The 26,658-nt window shown below is 40.9% G+C and overlaps 2 protein-coding genes across 13 annotated transcripts in view; one reads left to right on the top strand and one right to left on the bottom strand.

The window, feature by feature from the left end:
- LOC144587747 (uncharacterized) overlaps positions 1-18,680 on the bottom strand; it is a 117,972-nt gene extending 99,292 nt beyond the window's left edge. The window contains exon 1 of the mRNA XM_078388963.1: positions 17,874-18,680. The gene's annotated coding sequence lies outside the window, so the exon portion shown is untranslated. The remainder of the gene's footprint in view (positions 1-17,873) is intronic.
- Positions 1-26,658, top strand: part of USP25 (ubiquitin specific peptidase 25) — a 412,805-nt gene that overhangs the window by 254,011 nt on the left and 132,136 nt on the right. The window lies entirely within an intron of this gene.

Below are 26,658 nucleotides of genomic sequence, written 5' to 3'. Positions count from 1 at the left end.
TATGTTTCCAAAGCTCTTAATAGGGTCACCACATTAAAAACTGGCATGAGAAAAGATTTTCAGTGGGTGTAGCTGCATAACAAGATATACTTGTTAGAATTCTTACTAGAGGTGTGTTGTTAATTTTTTTTCTTTTTCTTTCTTTTCTTTTCTTTTTTTTCTTTTTCTTTTTTCTTTTTTGGACTCCCAACTCCCAGAATTCTCCAAGGATTCCCCAGGCAAAATTCTGGAATTGCCACCCACAGACCCATGCTTGTAAACACTTAACAGACACCTAGATTTCTCTCATCAGCTCTGTTATGAATGCACAAAAAAGGAAGCAGACATGGTAGTCGATTAGGAGTGGTAGTCTCACTGTCCTTTAGACTCTATAGAGGATGCCTTCTGAAGAACTGATAAAACCACTCCTTAAATGTCTCACTTACCTTGAAAACCCTGTTAGGGTCAGTACAAGATGACACCAACCTAAAGGTACAGAACACGGACATATCAGGCTAAACACCAGGCTGTGACTAGAAGGGAACTGCCAATGAACTACGAGAGGAAATATTCAGTTAAATTCCAATTCTCAAGCTCTTTGGGATATTTCAATTCTGCCTTTGTTTGCTTGCTTGCTTTTTCAGGTTGCCTGTATAACAAACTGAAGGACAGCCATACAATTGGCTGTAGTAAATGAATATGGCGTTTAAAAACTAACTTCATTATAGAGGAGGGAAAATACATAAAGATAAAATATTAAATATTGGTTATATAACTTTTAAAAATGACAGCTATGTAAGAAAGTTGCTAAGATGTAGTATTGTTTTGCTCCTGCTAGGAACATTTTCAGTTTGTTTTATACTTGACAGGGTAACACAAGAGATATTAGATGATAGTGTGCAGTGAAAAAAACAATACAATCTTCTGTATTGGAAGACAATGAAGAGTTCTCAGTAAGATCTTTGATTTGTTATTTTCTGTTTCTGTCCAGGAGTTAATCCTGACAATGAGGAGGTACTATTAGGAATGTTGGTATTTCTATCCATCTGTTCCCAATCATCACCAGGAATGCAAATTATGCGTTCACTCTCTCTGAAGGACTGGAAACTTGATCCCACTTCTGCTTATATCGGTTGCTGGTTTTCTTGTTGATTGTGGTCTGTCTGACACCTGGCACTCCAAGGTAGTCAACTGCAGTGGTGTCTTGATAGTCCTATACTTAACTTTATTCCAGCCTGTGGCACTGCAGTTTCTAGAAACCTGGGTGGGGGAAAAATAATTTAGTTAAAATTTTATTGAACAGGGGCAGGGATTAGAGGTTTTATTGTAGCCACTTATGTTTCTCTCCATGGTTACAGAACTGGAGGTGACCTCACAGTGGGATCTATTTGTATGTGCTTGATTGTCTTCCCCCCTTTGGTTTTGAAGATACAAACTCACAAGGCAAACATTCATTGGAATCCCAGCGCACAGATCTCATTGCAGTTATCTGGAAATTGAGTCATGGCAACTGGACTTGTTTCTTGTTAGGTTGAAACATTTCGCTATTCATCCAAGTAGCTTCTTCAGTCTGAGGAGAGTTGGTAGGGGATCCCTGATATATCCTCCAGGTTGCTTTCACTTCTCCCTGGACTGGAGGTGAGGGATAATCCCACTTCTGCAGTCCTTCTCCATCCATGACCATGGGTTGTTAACATTTAACAGTGATCTTTCTGGTGTGTGTATGTGTGTGTGGTCCTAATCTTCTTGGGGACCGATGAAAAGGAAGCATGCTAAATAGGAGACAGGTTATATTTTAGGCCTCTGCCCCGGTTGAGTGAGAGATTTTCTATATGCACATGTATGATCTCCCTGATCCCTCTCTCAAGCCACCTGTCTTCTCAGTCCAAAATGAGTACAACTTGGTCATCAAATGAGTGTCCCGTTGCCATGACTCAACTTCCAGATAATCTCACCTGGATGACTGAGAATCTTCACAGATATATGCCATTGCAGTGTTCACACCATTCTAATATTGTCACAAGTATAGTACAGCTTTTTTTCCCTCATAAGGATTGTAATAGGAATAGAAAGAATGGGAGAATTGTACTGTTAGACGGCACAAACCACCGGTTTGGCAGTTTGTACCAGTCTGCCACCACAACAGGTGTTTGGCAATTTGCCACCCTGCTACCTCCAGTTGATGTCCGTCTGGAAGCAGCACCCCAGCTTCCCTGCCAGACACCGCTTCTGAGTGGATGCCTGACAGAGGGGGTGCGCATCGAACTGCTGAAACCTGTTGCAGTGGTAAACGAATTGGCATCAACTACTGAATTGGTAGTTGGTGCTCATGTCTAGATGAGACTGCAAGGGTTGTTAGATTTAGCCCCTTGCTAAAACAGGAAATCCACAGCTAAAGCATTCCTGGACATCCAACCTCTGTTTAAAAACTTCAGGTGAAGGAAAGTCCACCACCTTCCAGGTTCTCTATTCCACTCTTGAATAATTCGTACTGTCTTCAGGGTCTTCCTAATGTTTAGTCAACACACTTGCTAAACTCCTTCTTCTCAATGTGACAAGACCTCAACAAGGAAATGTATGGCTCCCAATCTTGCCACCTGCCAAGAGGGAGACAAAAAGCTCTGTCTTCTTTTCTTCTTTCCTTTTCAAGGTCTCTATGATTTGCAAGTAGCGTCTCTAGCATCCTTGCTCTTTGAGAGGCAAAGCACACACAGAACAAGCCCAGAAGGACTGGTTGATTTTTAAGAAAATAAGTATTCATCTAGTGTTTAGAATTCTTGACTAAAATAATAATCATGTACTTTTGGGCAACTCATATAGCAAATTGTTTTTGTACAGAAATGGACTAATTCTGTACCAACAAATGGGCATTATGGAAATTATAATGCCACTGTGAGAGCTCTATTGAGAATTCTAGGAAGTTCCTCATTATCCTTGGTGGTGACCAGGGTGGATTCGGTTTAAATCAGTTTAAATTATTAATCAGTAAGACTTTATTTAAATCATGATTTTTTTAAATGTAAAAGCTGATTCTTGTTGGTAATTATAATCTTTAATATTTGCAACCAGATGAAGAGTTCATATTTAGAATAATAACTTGTGAGATTAGTAAAACAGCTATATCAGAACTGATTGATTTTAGTTTAATAGGTTAATCACTCACATTTGGAGAACTGCTTAAATTGTTTTACGTAACTAAAACAATAACATTATATAGCATGGATGTTCTTGTATTTGCATAAATGTCAGTGTTTATTAACTAAATTGGTTAAACAAAATACCCTTTTAAAAAACAAACTATCTTCCAAACAATCTTCAAACCTAGCATTTAAGGTGCGGTAGGAAACCCTCCATCCGTAGAATCAGAATTAACTCATTCGTTTATGTGCCACCTGAATATACTAAGTACTTCTCCCAAAATAGTATTTATATGTATTTCAAAGGTGTTTTTACCAGAAATGTCTACGAGAGGGATCCAGAGACCATGCAATGTATAGTGTTCACTAGATCTGCGTTTTTTGGCATCTGCTAAAGGCTTGTTACTGATCCCCCACAGATAGGTAAAGGTAAAGGTTACCCTTGACCTTTAGTCCAGTTGTGTCCTATTCTAGGGGTGGTGCTCATCCCTGTCTCCAAGTCATAGAGCCAGTGTTTGTCCATAGACAGTTTCTGTGAGCATGTGACCAGTACAACAAGACACTGAACGCTGTTACCTTCCCACCTTGGTGGTACCTATTTATCTACTTGCATTACATGCTTTCGAATGGCTAGATTGGCAGGAGCTGGGACAAATGATGGGAGCTCACTCTGTCATGTGGATTCGATCTTATGACTGCTGGTCTTCTGACCTTGCAGCACAGAGGCTTCTGCAGATTAACTCTGACAGCACTAATGCAGCACTTTGCATGTTTTTCTTCTGCATCCACACTATGGGCGTCAGGCAGAAGTCTATAACTAGAAGTACAGAAAGGTTTTGAAGTTTATGATTATTTTTCAGCCAGCAATGGCGACACAGTTGTTAATTGTTTCTGCTACAGTATAAAATAATCCATGACACTGGCTTGCCAATTGAAGATCACTTATTTATTTGTTAATACAATCTCATATATTATCGAATGTTGCTGACATACTCTTCTTGAAGATTAAAAGTCCCAAGTGAAAAGTATCTGCATAAATTTTTTGCCCTTTCTCATTTCTTTTTCTCCTTGTGTTTATTCCCTGGTTCTGTCCACAGACCTTTTGCCTTCAAAGCATTTATACTATCCTGAGTTACAATCTTATCTAGCACTTCTGCTTCTACTATATTTGTTAATCAATTACATTGATTTTCAGGTTTAAGGACAAGTTCTAATGGCATAACTCTACACAGGCACTACATTACTGCTACTCACTCTTTATATCAGTTTCTTGCAGTCAAATGGACATCTTGGAATAATAATTGAATAGGCTGGAAGTTTCTGGTTTTACTGAAACAGGCTAAATTGACAAGCACAAGAAATTTTGCAAGTATTTTAGTTTCTTTTTTAGATTTCTTAATTAATGAATTTACATCATACCATAGATTAAAGAAAAGAAGACAGAATATTAAAGGTGTAAGGTTTCATACAGAACTTCATATTATAGATGAACACATACATTAGAGGATGAAGATTTAGATAAGTACAAACAGTTCATATGGGCAATATTTCTCTCACTTCAATGAGTGCAAAATGACAAAGGCACCATCCATTTCTCTTTAACTGTGATATTTTAGTTTGATCAGTTCATAGTTAGTAAATTTTATTATAGTCACAGTGTTGCATATGTTGCTGTATCACTGCCTGTCCTGTTGATAGTATATGCTTTCCTTTTTTGTGTAGAAAATCTTTTAGAAAATAGGAGACATATATAATAGGAAGCAGAAATTTGGGACCACTGTGTTTTATCCTTATTACAGTATACTACCATTGCACAATTCTGCTGTCAGTTTCACTGGCTAGTGTTTGAACCTGAAAGCTTATGGTTGCTACTTAAACAACCCTTTGCTTTATAGTTGTGAGTGTGGCTTGAGCTAAAGCAGCTGCTGAAGTCTCTAGCACAGTTGGGGAGAGGAATTCCCTTCCTCAAAGGTGCTGCCAGGTCTTCATAATAGTAGAATCCATACTTTTCTGTGTGTATCAGCTAGAAATCCAGCATGAAGGTTGTTGGATAGGAGACCTCACTGTTCCCTTCCATAGTTGGTGCAGATCAGCAAAGATTATTATGTGCCCAGGATGTGACTAATCTTTAACTAATTTGTCTAAGAGATGAAACATTTTAAGTTCATCTCTTTACAAATTCCACCATGTGTAATAATAATGTTTAATAGGAAAAGAGGTGCAATATATGATTGGCCTGTTTTCCAGTTGAAACTAGGACCTAATCAGTTATATAGTGTTCATTTTTAATTAAACATTTTATCTTCATGCAGTCCATTATTGACACTCTTCATAATAAAGCTGATAGGATCTTGACCCAGACTTCAGAAAAGAATATATAACTCAATATGCTGGTGGAAAAATCCCCTTGGAATTAAGAACAAGATTTTCTAATTTAATTTTACAATGTTATGTACTTCCATTCCAATATATTTGCTTTGCTTTCTATTGGTGTACATTGATATGTCACAAATTTCTGCCTATCACCCCAGTATGCGCACTGGGATGCTAAGAGCTTGATTGATGTGATTTAAATTACATCGAAGGATAAAAATTAGTGACTTGGATGATCAAGTGAAAATATTCTCTGTTTCTTTTATACCTTTCCAGGCTGTTATTAGCTGTTATGTCTGCTTAATAACCTTGAGACAGAGACAGAGAGAAATTCTTAATAAAAACTTCACTAGCACAACCTTTCCTCACCCACTAGGCTAAATTCATTAATTCACGGGGAATGAACATTGCTTTTGTCCTCAGCATCTGTTTACAAGGACTGTTCACGAATGAATGTTACCCTTGCTTAAATATTTTCTCTTTTCTTCATACGTCTTTTTTTATTCTAGACCATCCAAACCTGTCCTCTAAAGTTGTGCATACCATTCCCAATAAAAGAAGATTCCTCTTATTAGTCTAAGCCAAAATGCACAAGCACCTATCTCATGGGTTTCTGAAATGCACCACTTTAGACTACCAGCCAAGATTGGATGAGATCAAATATTTGATTGTTCCCTTGTATTAAAAATAAATGAATCCTAACACATCTTTCTGCATACAAAGATGGTAAGTAGAAAGTAGACTTCACTGAAGCCATAATGTATAAATCAAGCTATGTTAGACATGTCTCTGCTTTTCATTCTGTGATATTAAACTGTGAATTAACATGGTGTAGATATAAGTCTTTTTATGGCTTAGGATGCAATTTCAGACTTTGCTTCAGGTATCATTCCAGGCTCAAGTTAAGCCCAGTTCATATGATTTATTAGTTACCTCTCATTTGTGAATATTCTGTAATAAGAAATTTCTGTCCACAATACCTGATATGTAAAAGTTAACTCTTGTTATGAGAGCTTTCTTAAGAAGAAAACAGTGGCCAAAATCCTACTAGTTTATGCTTTACCAGCATAATGCAACTGGCATAAATTGCACCAAGTTACAATTTTAACATAAGCATTGGCTGTGAGATTTATGCCAGTTGTTTTATACTGGTGTAAAAACTCAATAGAATTTTGGCCACTGCCTATTCTAGCTCAAACTTTTCTCGATCCTTGTATTCACAAAGGCTTTCATGGCTGAGATCTAATGGTTGTTGTGGGTTTTTCGGGCTCTTTGGCCGTGTTCTGAAGGTTGTTCTTCCTAATGTTTCGCCAGTCTCTGTGGCCGGCATCTTCAGAGGACAGCACTCTGTGCTCCTCTGAAGATGCCGGCCACAGAGACTGGCGAAACGTTAGGAAGAACAACCTTCAGAACACGGCCAAAGAGCCTGAAAAACCCACAACAACCATTTTCTCTTTTAAGTTTGTAGTTGGTCAGTTGGGAGATAACACACTCCCTTTTTATGTTTGATTTCTCAGGCACAAAACACACACACACACACAAAAGGATTTGTCTGTCTGGAGAGATAATGGTATAAGAGGAAAAATTACAAATTCACACTAATGGGGTAGCATATAAAATAATAATAAGATCTGCACTCTTCACATAGTATTTTTGGCAGAAGGAATTAACATCTGTGTGCTGTAGATCCCCTCTATATGCAAGGTCCATGGAGCCCCCTAAATCCAAGGTGAGGAGTTAGCAATAGGGAGCCATCTTCATGTCATCTATAGTAGCCCCTGCTGCTCTTCCAAACAAACTAAAGACTGTGCACCATCATGGGTGGAGTGGGGACACCCTTCTTTCCTTCTGAAGAGAATGAGATTCTCTGCCTTGTTTGTTGGCAGTGTTCTATCATACAGGTTTTTCTGAACAGAGTCAATGCAGGTGCCACTGAATTCTTGTGGCAGCAAAATCATCCACTACTGGTCAGTTTAGTTGCTATGGGTGTGTGGATGTTCTTGGGGAGGTTGTCCATTGAGTCCCCCAACTCCTGGAACTTGCCTAGTGTTACCTGTGCCCCCAGCTACCTTTAACACACACCAATGCTCAGCTCCATTCAGTTCCTAAGGCAGAGCAAGCAAAATACTCATTCTCATTACTCACCTTAGCATCTAAAAGTTAATTAATTGTTGCTGCTTCTTGCAATGTAGAAAAAAAATAAGTGTTCTGCATTCTTTATTGCATTGCCCATTATGTTTTCATTATTTTTGGCAACATTTTATAGGATTGTTAAAATATTTTTTTAAGATTGAGAAGAGAATGGCATAAAACCAGAAAAAAATTGTGGAAATGTATTTTAAAAGATTTCAAATACCACTTAAAAACAGCTAGAGCTGCTGTTCACAACATTAATAAAGTCATTTTGTCCCTTTCATCACATTGCTTTTTAAATGTAAGTTTGCTATGTCTTCTATCAGGAAAAAAATCTTAGTCGGAACTCTCCACTATGACCTGTCCGTCTTGGGTGGCCCTGCATGGCATAGCCCATAGCTTCTCTGAGTTGCTGAACAAGGCAGCAATCCATGAAGGGGATATGTGGACCGAGAACTCCCAGAATTACAAGCGGGATTCCGAAGGGGCAGAGGAACTCGAGACCAAATTGCTAACATGCGCGGGATTATGGAGAAAGCCAGAGAGTTCCAGAAAAACATCTACTTCTGCTTCATTGATTATGCAAAAGCCTTTGACTGTGTGGACCACAGCAAACTATGGCAAGTCCTTAAAGAAATGGGCGTGCCTGACCACCTTATCCATCTCCTGAGAAACCTATATGTGTAGCAACAGTTAGAACCGGATATGGAACAACTGATTGGTTCAAAATTGGGAAAGGAGCTAAGACAAGGCTGTATATTGTCCCCCAGCTTGTTTAATTTATATGCAGAATACATCATGTGGAAGGCTGGACTGGAGGAATCCCAAGCCGGAATTAAGATTGTCGGAAGAAATATCAACAACCTCCGATATGCAGATGATACCACTTTGATGGCAGAAAGTGAGGAGGAACTAAAGAACCTTGTAATGAGGGTGAAAGAGGAGAGTGCAAAAAACGGTCTGAAACTCAACATCAAAAAAACTAAGATCATGGCCACTGGCCCCATCACGTCCTGGGAAGTAGAAGGGGAAGATATGGAGGCAGTGACAGATTTTACTTTCTTGGGCTCCATAATCACTGCAGATGGAGACAGCAGCCACGAAATTAAAAGACGCTTGCTTCTTGGGAGGAAAGCGATGACAAACCTTGACAGCATCTTAAAAAGCAGAGACATCACCTTGCCAACAAAAGTCCGAATAGTCAAAGCTATGGTTTTTCCTGTAGTGATGTACGGAAGTGAGAGCTGGACCATAAAGAAAGCTGACCACCGAAGAATTGATGCCTTTGAATTGTGGTCCTGGAGGAGGCTCTTGAGAATCCCCTGGACTGCAAGGGGAACAAACCTATCAATTCTAAAGGAACTCAACCCTGAGTGCTCACTGGAAGGACAGATCCTGAAGCTGAGGCTCCAATACTTTGGCCATCTCATGAGAAGAGAGGACTCCCTGGAAAAGACCTTAATGTTGGGAAAGTGTGAAGGCAAGAGGAGAAGGGGACGACAGAGGATGAGATGGTTGGACACTGTCATCGAAGCAACCAACATGAATCTGACCCAACTCCGGGAGGCAGTGGAAGATAGGAGGGCCTGGCGTGCTCTGGTCCATGGGGTCACGAAGAGTTGGACACGACTAAACGACTAAACGAACAGGTAGCACCATTGCTTGTAACTTGTCATTTCCAGTTTCTGAAGACACCTGTGTTGATCGTATTCTTACAGTTGTTCTCCTTATTTTTATGAGTTAGCCTTGGCTACCAAAAAGTGGGGAAGCTTTATTTCTTTTAGCCTACTAATTTGTTGGACCTTGAGGTGGGGGTTTTACTACTCTCTAAGCTCATAGACATTGGCGTATTTTGGCCATTTCACGCTATGTCAGAGATGTTTTTCTAACATAAATTAGCCATTCTAAGTAAAATATAGTAATTTTCACAAGCAAGGATATCCTATGTTGTTTTTAGTTTTGGAAGTCATTAATTCCAGGTGGTAGACACAAGCTCATTAACTCTTATTTTGAGACAGGAGATCATGATAATAGACCCATAACACTGATAACACAGTATCTTGGTTTATTCTTAGACTGCAGATAAAAGGGAAAGTTTATCAAGAGCCCTTAATTATTCATAGCCTCTTTTCCACTTTCAAGTCTCACTGTTAATTTCTATAAATAAATCAGAGGGCAGAGTGAGTTAAAGAGATGCAGTTTCAGGATAACTGAATATGTGAACTGGGCCTTGCTTGTTGTGATTCACGAGGTTAACAATTGTCCTGAAAAGAAAGGGAAGCAAGTAAGGTCCCCATAACTATCCAGGTTTCTGCCCACTTTCAGCTTTTGTTGATTAGCTCTTGACTTTTAGAAATAAAACAGCAGACTGCATTGTGAAGAAAGGCTGCATTTTTGGTGCTTCCAGTAATGACAAACTGGACAAGAATTCCCAATGCCTGCTTTATGAATTTAGATTCTGTTTCTCTTTTTTCCCCAATGGTCTGTATTGGAAATACTGCATATATTTTAATACAAGGAGACTTCCTAAGGAAAACAATTTCAGGAGCACATTTCCATGGTCCAGTGTGTTCCACATTTGCCACACAGTTCTTGTCTCTGGCAAATGTGAATATACCTTTCCCATGTATCAAAACTTCACAGCTTCTCAAAACTTCAGAGCTGGAAAGAACCCTATGGATATTAAAGTCCAGACTCTGTCAAGAAGGCACCAGTGAGGATTTGAACTCCCAGCTTCTGGTTCTGTCCCAAACCACTGAGCTATCCAACAGGTCTGTAGAAGTGGTGTGGACTACACTGGTCATTGTGGTGTGATTTCCACTTCTTTCACAGTGCCAGTGTTGGAAAAAAGGCCAGTGTGATTTAGTTGCTGTGTTACCTGTTTAATTAGATTGGAAATTAAGAAACTCACCTTGCTTCTCAGGATGAAAAGGAACTTTCCAAGTATCTTCTCTACTGAAATAAGAGACAGACAAAGCCTACACTTCCCTTTCATGTGGAAAGAAATGGTGGTACATCCTTAACTCATGCTTGAGTCACGGCACATCTAAATTTACAAAGAGAAGGCCAAAGGCAGGGTCTACAGATTGCAGGTAGCCAAAAGTTGAAGACCCCTGCTTATAAAGTTATTCAGAGTGTTATGCATTCTAAATAGTTTCCAAACATATCTATCTACTCCTGTGCCAGGAGCAGATCTATATGTTGTGATTCACGAAACAAAATTCAGCCTATTAGTAATGTATGGTAACCCTATCAATGCTTGGCAATCTTCCTGTTTTTGCAAATTCAGATAAAAACAAAACTTTTCCAACTTTTCCTGAGCTGGGCCACCATGCATGCTTGTTTGGACTTGGTGGCTTGTGTTAAAAGGTAAAGGTAAAGGTTCCCCTTGACAATTTTTGTCCAGTCCTGTTCGATTCTAGGGGGCGGTGCTCATCCCCGTTTCCAAGCCATAGAGCCAGTGTTTTGTCCGAAGACAATCTTCTGTGGTCACATGGCCAGTGCGACTTAGACACGGAACGCTGTTACCTTCCCACCGAGGTGGTCCCTATTTATCTACTTGCATTTACATGCTTTCGAACCGCTAGGTTGGCGGGAGCTGGGACAAGCGACGGGCGCTCACTCCATCGCATGGATTCGATCTTACGACTGCTTGGTCTTCTGACCCTGCAGCACAGGCTTCTGCGGTTTAGCCCGCAGCGCCACCACGTCCCTATGGTGGCTTGTGTTGGTCTGAATTATTTTGTTCTCACTGCTGTCCAGGCCAAAGTAGGCAAAGGTAAGCTGTGCTACCAAATGATCTGAATTTCCATTTTACTGAAACTCTCCTGTTTCCATTTTCAGTGGCCAAATACCACATTTTTCCCTGGTCCCATTTTCCTTCTCCATCTTCCATTACTGTCTTCATTATTCATTGAAGCTTCTTAAAGCATTATGAAATTCTGAATATTTACCACATACAGAGCCAGATTTACATAAGTATCCCACTGTTATTTCTCAAACATCTCATAAAGTAAGACCAATACCCACTTGTCCTTGTGAGTTTTATACAAGAGGTCAATGCTGGCAGATTTGAACAGCTAATGTGAAAAATACATGATCATGTGAAAATAAGTTGATTATGTATATCTTGTACTCACACCTGAAATGTTACATAATTAATACTCACATTTCATAATTTGAGAGAATCCTGGTGGATGTCATGCATACTTTATGTGTCAGTTATTTCAGATGCATTTTGTTCTCAAATTACGAACTATTTTAAAGAGCGACACAGATAATGCAATCTAGACAGTGAAGCTCAGGATATATTGTTTAGAATCTTCAGTCACTCGCTCTTTGTTCTGCGATTGATCACTAGCACCCCCTTTAACCCTTATTAAGGGGTAAGCAGGAAATTCATGTTTTCGTTCATCAGCCCATCCCTCTGGAAAGCGTTCAATACCTTCATAGAGTTTGCAAGGAGCAAAGCCAGGAGAAACAGAAGGGCCCAGTTAGTTTGTGTAAGGTTAGGAAGAAGCATGTCTGCTGCACGAAGCAAAGAATGGCTCTTGTTCCTGTACATTATTTTCACAGGGAGACCAAGTTAATTGGGGTATGGCTCTGTTCTTTTGCTTTGTACATGACCTTGTATTATCTCTGCAGACCAACAGTTTGTGCAATTGAGAAGGAGGTGGGGATGTATTTGGAGCAAAATTGTTGAATTTTTCAAAATCCATTTAAAATATAAATGTGTTTGTTGTTTGGTGGATAATATCTGAACTTGAACAAGTAATGTCTGAGGTCTGAGAGAAATGAAATCGTGAGTCTAGTTTTGGGAGGAGGATTTTCCTTCCTCTGCTAAATGTTTTCGTTTGAATCTGTTGCTTTCTTGTCTTTTCTTTTTAAGGCAAGCTCCCTCACCAGCCATCAGGTACGATGATGGGCTTGGAAGGCTAAGTTTAGGAGGGGTTAGATGGCATAATTCTCATAAATGTGGCAGAAGGATGGCTTTTTTTTTAAAAAAAAAAGGATAAAGTGTTTTTATTTTTTTGAGCTAGAGGATTCTCTGCATGACTTCTCCACTGATGGGATCATGTGCTTTTCAGGCTGAGATTTTATTAACAATTCAAATGGAAATTGAGGGCACAGGAGGAGCAGATTCTCACATAAACTTGATCTGTCTATGAATGCTGCTCTCTGTTTGCACTGACCCTGCCTGGCTTAAGACACTGCCTGTGAGGCCTGTGAGCCAGACACAAAGAAAGAAATGAAAAGCAAGCACATTCCAGTAGTCTGCACAAAGGCAATGGAGCAGTTTTGAACAGTCTCCCCAGAGAGAGATCTTATCTCCTTGTGGCTAAAAGCCTTTAGAATGTTTATTTGTGCTTCAGGCATTTCAAAGTTTATAATTTGATATGGAAATTTCAAAAGTCACTGCCATGGTAGGCTTTGGCACTGTGTTTCAACTATGTGCCTCATATTCCCAAATCGTTCAGACAAGTAGGTTTTGTAATAAATCTCCAAACCATTATTGAAACGCAGACCTTTTAAGAATGTGTGTGTGTGTGTGTGTGTGTGTGTGTGTGTAGATAGATAGATAGATAGATAGATAGATAGATAGATAGATAGATAGATAGATAGATAGATAGATAGATAGATAGATAGATAGATAGATAGATAGATAGATAGATAGAATATGAATGGCTATAATGTGTTTTCTTTAATCAATGCATTATTGAATTTGCATCATGAGACAAATGGCTGCCTGCAGGCAAGGGTATTAAACCTGGCACAAAGGTGAATGCATTGGGCAGTCTCATGGAAGAGGTGTGTCAATTTTGTGTAGCATTCTTGCTGGTTTCGGATGAGGAGGCCAGTGCTTGTGTTAAGGTTTTCTGCTGAGTAGCTATACTGAATTACAATGTTGAGAGAGCCCCAGTGACCTTGTGCTATTATGCCAGAAACACAACAAAGCTGTGGCAGAAAGAGTGCATGAGGCAATGCAGGTCTGGAGACATCTGGGCTGATGTTGCTTCCATCACAGGCAGCTGGTGATGCTGCATGTAATCGGTGTGAAGAAAACACTGTCAAAAACCAGAATAAAAACACAGGAGGAAATGTGGGTCTATGTTTATTTTTTCTGTGAACAGTTAAAGAGATGAAACTGGTCTAGAGTTTATGGGACTGGTTTAGATTTGATATGTGAAGTGAATTCAGCACTCTGTTGCTGATCAATTTCCAGCATATTATACACAATCTTTTAACAAAACAAAACAAAAATCTTCTTCCAAATCCAAATTAGGTTATGCAATCATATAATTTTCATCTTTCTGTTTGCTTTCACAACTCCCAATTTTCTTAAAAGCTTGAATGAAAATTCACTTGGATATTTATCTCATATAAGTGATGTCAGAGGGGAATGCCCCATTTTTTCTTTGTGTATTGTATAATGACTTTTTACGTCCCACAAGCTAGCATATACTGTATACACATACATACTTGCATATATACATATATAATATTTATTGTGGTCATTGAACAGGCAGCACAGACTAGTAGATGCTCCAGAAGAAAAGTGATAAAGGTTATACAGTAGTTATAATAATTTTCACTTTTACCCAGTATTAAATAAGCATTTTCTCCCAAATTAACTGCCTTTTCCTTGTTCTTTGTTGTAATTGGTGACAAAACTTCTTTATTGCTTTTCTTTTTCACTACATAATATCCTTAAAATCCTAATAAATAGCCTGTATAATGTGTAGACTGAAAACCAATCAGTGGAATGATGACATTACAATTTGGTTCAGGTGGTGTAATCTAAATGGCATATTTTTCTTGAAAAAAAAAAGAATAGACTCATGTTATAGGGTTGTTTGTGGTGGGAATCTATGGAAATCTTCCATTTGTATGATAATGAATACAATCTCCTAGCAATGTGGTCACATCACTTTTTTTTTATCCAAGTGATAAGAACATGGCCCTGAATATCAATGTTTAAATATTTTACTCCTGCATTTCTTTGATTTCTAATGTGTGGTTTTGGTTTGATTTTTTTACCCAAGAGGAAACATTACCTTGTTGTTCTTGTTGTTTAGTCGTTAAGTCACGTCCGACTCTTCGTGACCCCATGGATCAGAGCACACCAGGCCTGCCTGTCTTCCACTGCCTCCAGGAGTTTGGTCAGATTCATGTTGGTCGCTTCCGTGACACTGTCCAACCATCTCATCTCTGCCGTTCCCTTCTCCTCTTGCCTTCACATTTTCCCAATATCTGGGTCTTTTCCAGGGAGTCTTCCCTTCACATCAGATGGCCAAAGTATTGAAGCCTCAGCTTCAGGATCTGTCCTTCCAGTGAGCACTCATGGTTTATTTCTTTCAAAATGGATAGGTTTGTTCTCTTTGCAGTCCAGGGGACTCTCAAGAATCTCCTCCATCAACACAACTCAAAAGCATCAATTCTTTGGTGGTCAGCCTTCTTTATGGCCCAGCTCTCACTTTCTTACATCACTACTGGAAAAATGCGGACCTTTTTCGGCAAGGTGATGTCTCTGCTTTTTAAGATGCTCTCGAGGTTTGTCATTGCTTTCCTCCCAAGAAGCAGGCGTCTTTTAATTTTCTGGTTGCTATCCCTATCTGCAGTGATCATGGAGCCCAAGAAAGTAAAATCTGTCACTGCCTCCACATCTTCCCCTTCTATTTCCCAGGAGGTGATGGGACCAGTGTCCATGATCTTAGTTTTTTGATGTTGAGCCTCAGACCATTTTTGGCACTCTCCTCTTTCACCCTCATTAAGAGGTTCTTTAATTCCTCCTCACTTTCTGCCATCAGAGTGGTATCATCTGCATATCAGAGGTTGTTGATATTTCTTCAAGCAGTCTTAATTCCGGCTTGGGATTCCTCCAGTCCTGCCTTTCACATGATGTATTCTGCATAGAAGTTAAAGCAGGGAGACAATATACAGCCTTGTCGTACTCCTTTCCCAATTTTGAACCAATCAGTTGTTCTATATCCAGTTCTAACTGTTGCTTCCTGTCCCACGTATAGGTTTCTCAGGAGATAGATAAGGTGGTCAGGCACTCCCATTTCTTTAAGAACTTGCCATAGTTAGTTGTGGTCAGAGGCTTTTGCATAGTCAATGAAGCAGAAGTGAATGTTTTTCTGGAACTCTCTGGATTTCTCCATAATCCGGTGCATGTTAACAATTTGGTTTCTAGTTCCTCTGTCCCTTCGAAATCCAGCTTGTACTTCTGGGAGTTCTCTTTCCAGATACTGCTGAAGTCTGCCTTGTAGGATTTTGAGCATAACCTTGCTAGCGTATGAAATGAGTGCAACTGTACGGTAGTTGGAGCATTCTTTGGCACTGCCCTTCTTTGGGATTGGGATCTAGACTGATTTTTTCTAATCCTCCGGTCACTGCTGAGTTTTCCAAACTTGGTGGCATATTAAGTGTTGCACCTTAACATCATCATCTTTTAAGATTTTAAATAGTTCAATTGGAATGCCACAACCTCCACTGGCCTTGTTGTTAGCTGTGCTTTCTAAGGCCCACTTGACTTCGCTCTCTAGGATGTCTGGCTCAGGGTCAGCATCCACACTATCTGGGTTGTCTGGGACATCCAGATCTTTCTTGTATAATTCCTCTGTGTATTCTTGCCACCTCTTCTTGATTTCTTCTGCTTCTGTGAGGTCCCTACCATTTTTGTCCTTTATTATGTCCATCTTTGCAGAAAAGGTTCCTTTAATATCTCCAATTTTCTTGAACAGATCTCTGGTTCCCCCCTTTCTTTTATTTTCCTCTATTTCTTTGCATTGTTCATTTAAGAAGGCCCAAAATGGACAGGTCATAATGGAGAGTTCTGACTAAACGCGATCCACCTGGAGCAGGAACTGGCAAACCACTCCTGTATCTTTGCCAAGAAAACCCCATGAACAGAAACAAAAGGCTAAACATTATCTACAGCATCATTATGTAATGTATATTGGTCTTTGCTGGGTAGATATGAAGGTTCATAGGAAGCCATGTGCATTTTTAAAAAAATCAGTCCTGTAAATGTGCCTATGCAAAATTAGTAAGGTTGCACGGGGAGGAGAGATTCATATGTTACACTTTTTTGAGGGGGGGGGAGTATCTGTTTCAGTGCAATACAATATTGGATCTAGTACAAATTGATTTTTTTTTTCTATAAAGCTACAAAAGTTGCATATTCTATTGTGTATCCTGTATATCAGTGCTGGAGCATTATGTAGCCTTCTAGATGGCAGCTATTCTCAGCCTAGCTAAAATAGCCATTGATGGGGAAAGAGGAGATGAGATATAGTTAAGCCACTTTTGGAAGGCTACGTGTTCTCTATGTGTAATTTTTTGGGAATGATTGCAAATTGCTTGCTTATGATTAGTATTAGAGATGGGGATGGCTCACCATTTTGGCGAGTCATCCTGCTTCGTGATTCGTCAAAGTTCAGGAAGCACAAAACTCCCCCCCCCCATGAACCGATGAAGCATGAATTTATTTGTTGATTCATGGGGGGTTACTAAAAGAACACCTGACCACCCCTCATGCCACCACTGCGCCACCTCCGATGATGCACCCCCACCATAATTGCTGCTGCCGCCATCTCCAGCTGGCTTCCGCAGCCATGGCCTTTAGAAAGGGACACTGGCTACCCTTTGCAAAGATGGTGGCTATGGCTTCATTTAGGGTAGGGAAGCTGCAGCTGCCATCTTTGCAAAGGGCAGCTTGGATTCCCTTAGCCTGCCTTAAGGGAATGCAGGTTGCCCTTTGCAAAGATGGCAGCCACAGCTTCCCTACCCTAAATGAAGCCGTAGTCACCATCTTTCTAAAGGGCAGCCAGTGTCCTGTTCTACATGCCATGGCTGCGGAAGCCAGCTGGAGACAGCAGCGGTGGCGATTACGATGGGGGGATTTTGGCGGGGTGGGGGATGTTGGTGGGGGTGGCAGCTAAGGTAGGGAGAGGAAGGGGTGGGGATAGGCTGTGGGACTGGGGGCTGCTTATCAGCTTGCCGATCACCTGATTGGCAGGCTGGTAGGCAGAATGGGAAAGTCATATTTGTCCTCCATATCTGTCCCCATATGAATATAGGGGATGAATAAAAATGGGGAAATATTCATCCCTTCGTATTCTTGGGGTTTGTGGAACCCACGAATGTGAAGGGATGAATATTTAATGAATCAGCGATTTCTGATGAATATCATGATCTGTTTTTTTTATTTGTCCCTGTGTTTAATTAGTATCTGTGACAAACCCAGACCTACTGGGATATGTCACACAGTTACACTAAGCTGCCACCAACCATTCCCTATAATACGTCACACAGACCAGGGATGGATTTTTAAACAATAAAAGAATAAGGTTTATTTTAAATACAAACAGGGTAAATAAAACAATCAGGTGAATAAAATAAAGTAACGTGGCTTATTCTCACACACACAAGCATACAGTTTGGTTCACCTAGAACCTTTAACTTAAAGCACAGACCCTGAACCCATCAGTTCTGGCTAACCCACAGACACCTGAACTTATCAGGTTGGTACTCTGACACACAGTAGTACCCTGTCTGACACACAGACTTCCACAACAGCTCCTTCTTCCCCAGCTGCTGCTTCGTCCCAACCCAGTGTCTCACAGTCTGTCTCAGCATCTACTCTTCACCACACAGGCATCACATATTTATACAGTACAGCCCCTCCTCCTGATGTCCCGCCTTCCACTCCCCATAGGATGGAACTTTCCCTCCAAACCCATGACAGACAGGTAACATCAGTGCTGTTATGTAACACCTCCCCTCTTTAAAAGTTGTTTTGTAGGGGGAAAGCTAAAAGTGCTTTTCACCAAAAAAACAACCTGCATAAAATACACAACAACATTTATACATACCAGATAATACTTACATATACTTACACTCCAAGTTAAACATAGCAAATAGGCATTTCAAACATTTACCATATGCATTACATCAATTTACCTTTATTAATACCAACCAAATTCAAAACCAGGTACATTTTAACTTTTTGTTTTCATTATATACATATAGTCCATGTTCTTTCGCCGTCTTCAGTCTTCAGGTCTTCTTGATAAGGCGTCAGCAACACAGTTCACTGACCCTCTGACCACCTTCACTTCAAAGTCATAGTCCTGTAGATTTAAAGCCCACCTCATAAGTTTACTATTGTGGGTTTTCATTGTCTTTAACCATTGCAATGGTGAATGGTCAGTACACAGAATAAAATGTCTTCCCCAGATGTAAGGCTTGGCCTTCTGGATCGCGTAGACTATGGCCAAACACTCCTTCTCCACGGTTGCCAAATGTCTCTCACCTTTTTGAAGTTTCCTACTCAGGTAGGACACTGGATGCTGGTCACCATTCTCATCCTCCTGGCACAGAACTGCTCCTACCCCGCTGTTAGACGCATCGGTGTAGATGATGAACTCCCGGTCGAAGTCTGGAGCACGCAGGACAGGATAGTTGATTAACGCCTCCTTCAACCTCTGGAACGCCGCCTCACAGTCGCTGGTCCACGGGATGCGGTCATCAGTCTTCTTCCTCGTCAGATCGGTCAGCGGAGCCGCAATCTCGCTAAACCTCGGGATGAACTTTCTGTAGTAGCCCACCAACCCAAGAAATGATTTGACTTTTTTCTTGGTGTTGGGTCTAGGCCAATCACGAACAGCTTCTATTTTGGCCTCCAGGGGTTTTATCACTCCTCCCCCTACCTTGTGACCCAAGTATTTTCTTTCTGGGATACCCAGCTGCAGTTTGCTCTCTCTGCAGAGCCTAGGCCAAAGCACTTCCTCCCCTGGGTTAAAGCGCCTCTCCCTGCCTTCCTGGTCATCCCAAGCTTTCTTTCTGACCTTTTGAGCTGGCAGGGTCTCTGCTGCTAGCTCTAGGTTTCTCCTTAGGTCATTCATCAAGGTGTCTATGTAAGTCACAACGTCTTGTGGGTCACCCTGGGCGATCTGCCCCCAACCCTGCTCGATCAAATCAAGGGGCCCCTTCACCCCTTTCCCAAATAAAAGTTCAAATGGACTGAACCCGGTACTGGCTTGTGGCACTGATCGATAAGCAACCAAAAGGGATTGCAGCTTCTGGTCCCAATTGTTTGGATTCTCTGCCAAGAAAGCCCTAATCATGCGCATTAGAGTCCCATTGAACTTCTCAGTTACCCCATCACTTTCAGGATGATAGGCAGTGGCTTCCCTGAGCTTAATTCCACAGATTTGCCATAAGCGTTTCATGAGCTTTGACGTGAACGATGTGCCCAAATCTGTGATTATCTCTGAGGCAAATCCCATCCTGGACATGTACCCCACCAAAGCATCTGCCACTGTGTTAGTTTCAATATTAGTCAAGGGTATGGCTTCAGGATACCTTGTGGCATGGTCCACAATTGTTAGGATGAACCTGTTCCCCCTCTTTGTGGCCTTGGGCAAAGGTCCCACAATATCCACCCCTATGCATTTGAACGGAGTGTCAATCACAGGCAAAGGGCACAACTTTGCTTTGGTCCTATCGCGGTTATTCCCCTGCCTTTGACACACATCGCATTGTTTACAGAACTCCCTGATCTGCTTCCCTATGTCAGGCCAGTAGAAATTCTGTGTGATTCTCTGCTGTGTTTTGTTGACTCCTAAGTGTGCAGCAAACATGTCAGAGTGCCCCCTTTGTAAGATCATGGGGCGATACTTTTCAGGTACCACCAGCTGACTTCTGATCCCATCTCCCCCTTTTGAGATATTCCTCAGGGTTTCTCTATATAAAATCCCCTTTTTCTCCAGAAATCTCACTGGGGTCTCAGGTGTTAGCTGGGCGTCAGTCACCTGTTCAAAACACTTTTGGAGAGTGGCGTCTGCCTTTTGCTCCTGTCCAAATCTGCTGTCTGTGGTTAAGGTTTCCACCACAGCTTCTGAACTTCCCCCACCTGCTTCCGTCTCTGGCTCATCATTACCCCCCTGAACTGTCCCTGTGGTGGCTTGTGAGCGTGTAATCACTAGCACCCGTTTCACATGTTCAGCCAGGTCATTTCCCACGAGCACGGCTGCTGGCAGAGTCGATGAAATCGCTATCCGCCAATCTCCCCTCCAGCCTTGAAAGTTGACAGGTACCTCTGCTACTGGCAGAGAGATTATCTGCCCCTCAATCCCTGCCACCTTCATGCTCTCATTTGGGATTATAAACTCCCTAGGAATAATATCTGGATGGCACAGGGTTACCTGGGAACAAGTGTCCCGCAGCCCCCTATACTGACGGTCAAGTATTCCTACGTCCACCCCTGCTGTCTCAAACAACTGAGAATCTGTTTTTATCAGCAAGCAGCGCTTTACCTCCAGAAGAGGACCATTTTCCTCAGCCTGATCAGCATAGGTAGCTGTTCCAGACTGAGTAGTCATGGCAACAGGCTCCCTCTGTGACAATGAGCTTTGCTCTTTCTGGACACAGAACACAGCTTTTGGCTTGGTCCCACTAGAATTCTGAGGCACCATTCCTTTTAGCTGCTTTAATTTCTCACACTCTGAGATTAGATGACCCTTTCCCTGACAGAAATAGCATTTTCTGGTATATTTTGATTCTCTCTCATCTTGTTTTGGTTTTCCCTCCAAAATCTGAGGTCTTGGTTTCATGTCTGAGGGCTTCCCTTCACCATGGGCCCCTCCCCCTTGCTGGCTTTTCCCTGGTCCCTGAGAGTACTTGCTGTAGGTTTCTTTGGGTTTACCTACAGATTTCCCCTCACCCAAGGGCTTTCTTATTTGGGAGATAAAATCTGCGATCTCTGCGGCTGCTGCCACAGATTTCGGTTTCCTTTCCCTCACCTGGAATTTCAATTCCCCCTGCAGGACTGAATAGAACTGTTCCAGGGCTATCAAGTCTTTAAGCTGCTCATAGGTCTCTATTCCCTCCTGCGATAGCCATTTCTCAAGCAGCCTCACCAATTGGGCCCCCACTTGGGTAAAAGTCTGTTCTGGTTTTTTAGTGAGGGACCTGAACCTTTGTCTCAGCTGCTCTGCATTTATCCCATGTCTTGCAAACACCAGTTTTTTAAACTCTGCAAAATCTTTCATCAATTCCTCAGGCATCTCGGCATAAACCTCAGCCAGGCTACCACTGATTAAAGATCGCATGATGGTCATCTTCTCAGTTTCCCTCACTGAGAAGTCCACAAACGCTCTTTCCACTAAGGAAAAGAACACCTCAGGACAATCTCCCTTGTGGTACACAGGGAATTTCTTCAGGTCAGCCTTAGACAGTTGGCCTCCCTCAGAATCCCTATTATTATTATTGTTCTGGTTCATCAGTTCCAGTTTTCTTAATTCAAACGCCATTCTCTCTCTCTCCATTCTTTCTTCCCTCTCCATTCTCGCTCTCTCTAACCTTTCCTCCATTTCCCTCACCCTCAGTTCATGCTGTTGGGCTAGGAGTATTTTCCTGAGTTCTGGGTCCTGCTCTCCTGTGCTGTCACCTTGCACTGAGCCAAATTCATCCTCAGAACCTTGGTCAATCTGGGGGTCTTTCACTTCACTCATGTCTGCTACTTGGCTTCGAGTCAAGGGCATAATCCCCCCTCAGAACAGGCTGCTTTAAAAAGTCAAGCCTCAAAATAAAACGACCACTTTTTTTTTTTTTTCTTCTTGCCTCAGAACCAGCTCTCCCCAGAGATTGCTGCTGTTCTTCAGCACTTAAATTGTAACAGTATCGAGTCAGAGCCTACCCCCCTCTGCTGGGCCTCTCAGCTGGCAAGCTAGCTCGCTGTTGCTACGCAGTTTTGCCTCAGCGTTTTCCCGCCAAAACTAGGCTGCCTCAGAGCACCTTAATCTAAGTCTCCCCAGTTGGCACGTTCTTCTACTAGCGCACCTCCCCGTGAGGTACACCTAGAAGATTACCTACGCGCCTCAGACTGTCCCTGACTAGACCCCCCTTGCTCTGGGCACACCTGCCAAGGCTTTGCTGGACCACTGGACAACTGGACCAGTCGTATCCCACCGCTGCCACCAATCAATGTGACAAACCCAGACCTACTGGGATATGTCACACAGTTACACTAAGCTGCCACCAACCATTCCCTATAATACGTCACACAGACCAGGGATGGATTTTTAAACAATAAAAGAATAAGGTTTATTTTAAATACAAACAGGGTAAATAAAACAATCAGGTGAATAAAATAAAGTAACGTGGCTTATTCTCACACACACAAGCATACAGTTTGGTTCACCTAGAACCTTTAACTTAAAGCACAGACCCTGAACCCATCAGTTCTGGCTAACCCACAGACACCTGAACTTATCAGGTTGGTACTCTGACACACAGTAGTACCCTGTCTGACACACAGACTTCCACAACAGCTCCTTCTTCCCCAGCTGCTGCTTCGTCCCAACCCAGTGTCTCACAGTCTGTCTCAGCATCTACTCTTCACCACACAGGCATCACATATTTATACAGTACAGCCCCTCCTCCTGATGTCCCGCCTTCCACTCCCCATAGGATGGAACTTTCCCTCCAAACCCATGACAGACAGGTAACATCAGTGCTGTTATGTAACAGTATCTATAGGTTCCTTTCAATAATTTGCACTGACATCAAGGTCACACATAGAACTTGCTTCTGTGCTACCTTTCTCTCAGATCTTTCTTGGAGCTAATATCCTCAGGGTTGTAAACACAGGTAGATATAGATATGGTATATGGAGAGATACTGTACAATGTTCGATTTTTATAACATCTTTAAATACAGTTAAACAAATTAAGGGTTTTCTTTTTCTCACTTAATATCAGGATTTTCATGCCTACATTTTTCCATTGTTACTTTCACCTCATTTGCATTCAACCAGCCGTCTATGTTCAAAAAACTGTGTTTCCTCCAAAGTTGACCTCAGTTATCTGCTTTCTGCTGTATCAAGTGGTAGAACTCAGTTGAAACCAAATCTGAATTCCCATCAGCAAAAAGTTTGAAAGCTGTTCTTATCCAGTTATGAGAGACAAGAGTTGCTTGTTGAGCTACCATTACACCAGTTAGAAAGACTTGCCAAGGTCTATTAATATATTTTCTGTTAGTTGTATGTACTCATCTAAATATAAAATATTGGCTGAAATCCTGCTCAGCAATTACATAAACAGCATAATTCTTAGAAGTAAATTGCTGTAGATTAAGAAATCTCTGTATACCATATTTGTTGCATGCTGAATAATGCAGTTCAGATTGTAACTGCAATGCAATTAATTCTGTGGTTTGTATCAGAGTTGGCATAGCTAAAATCAAAGTATTTATCAGTGACTACATGAAATAAAGCCAAATGTGAGCAAACCTGATCTTTTTCCATGGAGAGTTGATAAATTTTTATCTGCTATCAGGGGTACTGTATTCTGTGAGAATTCTGTGTATATTGATTTGCTTTTGGGCTCCATGTGATTTTCTGTCTAGATCCAATGGGGTGATGGAGTCATGTTAGGTGATGCTGAGAATAACAAGGTCTTATTGGAGCTGGGTGGAAGAAGAAGCTGAAGTATAGGAAGTCTTTTCCAGTGTTGCTGCTCCTGCTCCTGCTCCTCCTATTCCTTCTGCTGCTGCTTCTCACTAGATCTCTTCCTCAAAAGTGGCTTGGCTCCTGAGTCAGCTTGGATTTTCCTTCTCCCATGCTCAGCTTTTCACATTCACCAACCTTTTTTAAAAAAAACACACACACATAGGAAGCAACTGTGCTAGACTGACAGGTTGTTATATCAATTCAATGCTGGTTTTTTTTTTTAAGGAAGAAGTCAACGGATGAAGGGGAAGGCTGTAGGGGTGAGGAGGAGGGCAATGGTAATAGGGTGGGAGACTATGCTTGGCTGATAATAACAACAATTCTAGATGTGGTGTGAATTTTTCCAATACAGTTCTCTGGAGATAATTGATAATTTTCCATGTTGGCACAAAAACCTGCCAAGATATTGAGATAGAAAACTCCAAATCAACTCAAGTCAAGTTGCCTATATAGTTGCACCCTTAGTATGCAATTGATAATATCTATGGAAATTTCTCAATTTATGGCACTTCACTTCCAAAAATTACACTGTTTACATATATGTACAACAGGATTTCAATCATTTAGTCTTAATGTGGAACTGCCAGGGCATGGTTCATTAGAGCACTGGTTCTTAACCTGGGGTTACTCAGGAGTTTTGGACTGCAACTCCCAGAAGCCTTCACCACCAGCTGTCCTGACTGGGGTTTCTGGGAGTTGCAGTTCAAAAGCATCCAAGTAACAAAGGTTAAAAACCACTGCATTAGAGAATACAATAGTTTTCATCTCTTCATAACCATTCATTCATTAATTCCCTCTCTCACTCATTTTACTTATAGTTCATGTTGATTCATACTTATTTCCTATAAGGACACTCAGGGTGGCTTATCTGCTAAATGTTATGCTGTGGTTTTTCAGACATAAATATTTATTTAATTTATGTTCTGAAACGTCAGCATATCAGTCTACTCAAGGAAGCTCACACTTTTAAAAAGCAGAATGAGACATAAAATACATTAAAGTTATCGAAGGAATATTTGCCTATCTTGAAAAGGCTAGAGTTGGGAATAGGGATGTGAAGAAATGTCACTAGTTCTCACTTCCAGTGTAATGGGACAAAAACTATTGTGTTTTTCTGTTGTATTCCCCCATATTTTGTGCAAAAAGCAGGAAGGCAGAATGCAATACAAGTAAAAAATGACAGACTGTTTGATCAGAGAGATACAAACAGTCCATCAAACACTGCACTGTTTCCGAGTTTATTCAAGAAAGCTGTATGTATTACATTTCCTGACAATGCATGTGCTCCAGAAGTGTACTACAACCCATGCTACAAATGTGAAATCTTCCTTGGGTATGCAAATACTGAATATGCAGCTGAGTCTAATCTTTGTCCTTTTAATGATGAACAAAATGGTCGACACATCACTTGTGATGAGAGGTTTTGAGATGGTAATTTAGTTTGAGCCAACCAACATACTGAGGAGTTTCTGTTTGCCTTCATTTTGAATCCCCATTGCATCTGAGTATCAGACAGGGAGGGGAGAATTAATTTTAAACTTAATATTAAAGATTTTTGTGACTATTAGGAAGCAGGAAATTACACCTTGAAATTGCATTCATTATGTTATATTAAATAAACTTTTCTATGTAGTGGAGAGGGAAGTTTCTTTAGTGTCTGGGATAAACCTGCTTATTTTTTCCTTATTTATTTATCTTCACCAAAAGAATTATGCACAAAATTTGCATTTGCATTCTCTTCATCTTCTGTTTTTTCTGTGGGGAAAATAACGTCCTTGAATAACTGATGCTAAACTTACTCAGAACCTAGAAAGCTGCAAACTGCTTTTTGTAAGAATTCTGTTAAGGTGAGGAAGGAATAAAAGTTGCCACTGTATCCTAATCAAAATTTGAAATAGTTAAGGGGAAAGATACAGTAATTGTATGCGTTTCCTTTTTTCAAAATTGCATTAAAATGAGTACCTCTTTTCTAAATCTTTCAATGTAAAATTGGTACAATGATCTGCAGACAGAAATAATAACACTATTCCAATCAGCCCTGCTTGATCTCAGCTGATTATGTGGCCATGTGATGTGGTATCTCCCCTCCAGATTTCCCCTTTATTGCACCTTTATCTTCTGCCACTGTTAAAGAAAAAACCCACCCTAATTCAAGAATGAGGCATGAAATTCCTTCTGCAACCTTCTTTCTGCAACATTAAAAGACCCAATAAACTACTGTAACACAACAGACATAACCTCATCACCACCAGCACTTTACTTGCATGTGTTCAAGTTATCCTGGAACTAAGGACACATAATGTACTGTATGATGTGAACACTGGTCATGATAAATAAATGGAAATCCTTTGTTCAGACTCAAAGCGTGAGTGTTCATGAGTTTAGTTTGGTTTACATTTTAAGGAATGGTTAACTCTTGCTGATACACAAGTCAGTTATCCTTTAATAGAAATAGGACCCATTGGATCTAGACAGACATGCTTTCAGTCCTGTGTAGTTTTTGAACTTTACTTGCACATC

The sequence above is a fragment of the Pogona vitticeps genome, chromosome 3, assembly GCF_051106095.1.
Source record: "Pogona vitticeps strain Pit_001003342236 chromosome 3, PviZW2.1, whole genome shotgun sequence".
NCBI lineage: Eukaryota > Metazoa > Chordata > Lepidosauria > Squamata > Agamidae > Pogona > Pogona vitticeps.
The sequence above is the reverse complement of the archived record's forward strand: the minus strand, read 5'-3'. Positions and strand labels throughout refer to the sequence as shown.